Source organism: Octopus bimaculoides, chromosome 10, assembly GCF_001194135.2.
Source record: "Octopus bimaculoides isolate UCB-OBI-ISO-001 chromosome 10, ASM119413v2, whole genome shotgun sequence".
Lineage (NCBI taxonomy): Eukaryota > Metazoa > Mollusca > Cephalopoda > Octopoda > Octopodidae > Octopus > Octopus bimaculoides.
The window spans coordinates 87375524-87380101 of NC_068990.1; positions in this window are offsets into that span (position 1 = coordinate 87375524).

Here is a 4578-nt window from a genome sequence, read left to right on the forward strand (position 1 = left end):
TCTTCTTCTTCTTCTTCTTCTTCTTCTTCTTCTTCTTCTTCTTCTTCTTCTTCTTCTTCCTTCTTCTCCTCATTAAAATTTGGCATTATTATAAATGTTAGCTTGATGTACCAATGTCGAGAATTTTATTTTTCAGGTGAGAAATGTAAAAAAAAACAACAAAAAAAACAAACAAAACAAAACAAACAACAAAGTTAAAATAAAACAAGATCTAGGACAAAACGAGGAAAGAAAATCCAGTTGCGTTTGTCGTTTTGCTTTATTTTATTCACCAATTTAAGGCAGATTTTCTTCTCGATTTCTTTTGGCATTCATTCAAATTACGATGCCAGTAAAGTTTTGCTACAATTATTCTGAAGTCACATTAACTAGTTTTATTTAACAAGTTGCTTTCGTATGACATTGCTTGTTACATATCTGTTCTAAAACAAACAAATATATATAGAAAATAAAACATCAATATCAATGTATCGTACCAAAAAAAAAAAAAAAAAAAAAAAGAGAAAGAAATAAAAATTATTTTGATTTTCACTCGTTAATTTTTTTCTGAACTGTGGGAATTGTTCTATCGAATGTCTGTCATTTGCGTCTGTGGGATTATCTGTCATACAAACAAACCACACACTGCTATGTTAAAAAAAATGAAGGGTAGTCTGAATCAAATTCTAGGTTTTATGCATTCAGCTATCCCACCATTTTACCCCCTATCCTCACCAAACAAAATGTGTTTAGGTTCCCACTAAAAGGGGCAGCATTGACGAGTATAAGAATAACATTACTAGTAAGAATTATTTCAAAATTTAGCACAAGATCATCAGTTTTCGATGAAGTGGGTTAGTTGATTATGATTACATGGACTCCCTACTACTAGCGCTCAAATGGTGCTTTATTTTATTGACTCTTAAAGGACGAAAGAAAAAGTTAGACTACTGCTGGAATTTGAACGCAGAATGTAAAGAACGGTTAAAAACGGCACCAAACATTTTACTCGACGCCTTAACGGTTCTGCCAGCTCGCCGCCTTCGTTACGTGTGTGACTAATACCACTACCCTTTCTATATTCTAATTCTTAGAAAACGTCTCTACATTACCCATTTATGGAAATAAGATTCCAGAGAAATGTATGGAATAAAATATTAAATGAAAATATTTCCCATGATCTGTTCAAATGTTGTTGAAACGTTTCGTGTAATTTCTGTGGTTATAATGGTAAATACAAAAGAGGAAGAAATATATTTAAATAAACGAATTCACTGAACTTACCCTAGAGAAATCAGTTGATTAATTTCAATAAGAACCAACACATCTAACAATTGTAGCAACAGATCTAATAGTTACAACAATTCTAAACTAGAAGAGAACTTCGTTAGAAATTCTCTCATTACCGAATTCCGTTCGGTCATTGATTAATTTTCAAATTGAGTTTTGAATGTCAACGTTCTTGTCGTCGCTAGCGATGACGATAGTAGTAATGGTGGTAGTAGTGGTAGTTTTAATTGCAGTGGATGTTGTAGTATTGATGGTGATAGTGTTGTAATGGTGGTGGTGGTAGTACTTGTGACAAGTGATAGGGACAGTGGTGGTGTGATGGTGATGTTATTGTAATGGTGGTGGTGGTTTTAGTAATGGTAATGGTTGTGATGGTGATAGTGGCGGTGCTGGCGAGGGTGTTGGCGGTGTTAATATGGCAAATCGGCTGCGTCATTAGAGCGTTGGAGAAAATATTTTAGAGTTCAAATCTCACCGAAGCCAACTTTCGAAGTCGATAAATAAAGCATCACCAATTAAGGGCAGTGAATTGACAGAATTTCAACAGCGGCGGACGAGATGTGTTGCAGTATCTGTGATGGTATTACTGTTGTTGTTCTTGTTGTTGTTTTTGTTGTTGCTTTTGTTGTTGTTCAGCCCCAAAATTGCTTTGATCGAGCAAACATATGGAACACAGATAATCGACCGGAAAACAATACCGACTGACCCACCCACAAATAAAACAACCGAATTTCCTGCTCTGTTCTGCCAGTCCAATATATTTCGCTCAGGATCTTTTAAGAGGAGAAACCGGGATTGATCCTTCGTGTTCTGACATTGTAGATCTACTGCTCCAGAAATACTGCGTTTCTGCTTTGTTGACCATATTCCACATTGTAACATGAAGTAGATATTCGTAAGGGATGTAGTAGTGTTGCACTCCGGACAAGTGGTACTATTTCCAATGTTCAGACTATTTCTGCACACATGTAGATTCTGGTGGCGGCCACAAAGGTAACGGCTCAGATGAACTCCAACAGGGGCGACCATTGCTGTTCTAGTTCATTTATTGGTTTGGTGCAGTACATCATAGCACAGTGGGTGGAGCTACTAAAGTTATTGATGTTGCAACTCTTTCTGTGTATGCGTTCACCTGATTTGTAGAGGCAGTGACATTAAGATGTTGTAAGTGATTCACGTGGGTAATTTCGTATTTACTAGCAAAGTCTGTGGGTGCTGGAAATTTCCGAAATAACAAATTGCACCTCCACTTTATGCCAATTGGTCTTTTGTTTTTAAATGTTGGTCACAGTTAGAAAGCTAGCAATCATAAAATTACTCCATCGCAGTTGACATGGGGATAAACGATTATAACAACAAAAATAACTATAACAGGGAGATTATATGAAAATACTAGCAGAGATACCCGGCATTGCTCGGGATTGAAATGGTATAGTTTGTTTATATATATTACAGTTATGTTGAAACAGGTGATACGGGAAAGTGCATCATTGACGACAAAGCATTTGTAGAGTAAATGATGGTCTAATACGACTAATCGTCATGTAATACATTTGTTTGGAGGATTCTATGCCCTAACCTAGCGTGGAAAACTGGGGTGGGGTGGGGGTGTAATTTTTGAACCCACCGAAAAGCTGTCAGTGGATATACTCGACTTTGAGGTGGTCAGCGCTGCGTGTAACGCGACCCATCGTATGGTTAACAGTCAAATGAATGGAGGTGTAATGGAGATATTGTACGTAAATGGGTACATTCTGGAAATGGGCTGTAATGGGAGACGGTGACGGTGAAGTGAACTGTCGAAAGAGGTTGAGGAAGAGCTGGTAGTGCTAATGTTTCTTATTTCTTTATTGCCCACAAGGGGCTAAACATAGAGGGGACAAACAAGGACAGACAAAAGGATTAAGTCGATTACATCAACCCCAGTGCATAATTGGTACTTAATTTATCGACTCCGAAAGGATGAAAGGCAAAGTCGACCTCGGCTAAATTTGAACTCAGAACGTAACGGCAGACGAAACACTGCTAAGCATTTCGTCCGGCGTGCTAACGTTTCTACCAGCTCACCGCCCTACGACAGCAGTAATATTGTCAACAAAATACCAGGTAAAAAACAATTACGGTACAAAAAGTTGTCAGTGTACACAACAGTTGTATATGTGCGCATTAATATTGTAGTAAAAACAATGGAAGAAGTACGGGCGTATATAAGTTGGGAGAAAAGAATAAAACTAAAATAAAAAAAGAAAGAATTGTAAAAAAGAAATGAATAAAAAGAAAGTAGCATTTAAATATATTTTCTGCAAAGCAAAAGGCATTGAAGAATAGCCTTGGAAAGAATTTGCAGTTATTGTTAAATATTTAAGCATACAGTTAAACCATGTTAGGGCGGTTTTCCTTTATGCTAGTTCAGGTTTTATTTCAATCTGGGCATTAAACGAAGACAAATGTCTTTGTAGTAGACATATCAGACAAGTTAACGTTAGAACATTTTTATAAAGGTAAAATATTTGGTGAAGAAAATAATAGTGCCAGATAATAATAGTACCAGCAAGGACTAACACGTACTTTGAAGGACACCTTAACGACTCTTCTCATACCTACTGCATTATTCGAAGTTTTAACAACTAATTCTTGTCGTCTGAGGATTGCCTACGAGCATTAAACTCTGGCTCGTGAAATATAAATAGTCGAGTTACACAAGTTTTTTCCAACCTACTGCAAAGTTAACTGTAAGGTTATTTTGTAAGATACGATCTCTAAAACTCAACACCTCCATGTATTTTGAAGGGAATCGAATTAAATACGCACAATTAAATCGAGATCTAAGGAAAGGAAATGGAATATATATTCTTTTCTACACTAGGTACAAGGCTTGAAATTTTGGGAGAGGGGGCCAGTTGATTAGACCGACTCCTGCACGCAGCTGGTACATAATTTATCGACTCCGAAAGGATGAAAGGCAAAGTCGACCTCGGCGGGATTTGAACTCATAACGTAAAGACAGACGAAATACCGCTAAGCATTTCGCCCGGCGTGCTAACGTTTCTGCCAGCTCACCGCCTTGAAATGGAATAGATATTAAAAAGTTCTTCGAATGTTCAACTTGTAACAGATTTCGTCTCTCTAAGTCTGAGATTGTTACACATTGGAGGGTACTTGTACCAAAGCAACCTAATAATAAATCATCGGCATCTGAATGAACACGTGACTGCCATTCATGCAATAAATGTATTTCTATTTATGGTCTGAAGCCACAAATGTCTATAGACAATGCCAAATGTCATGATCCTGCATTGCATTTAACTG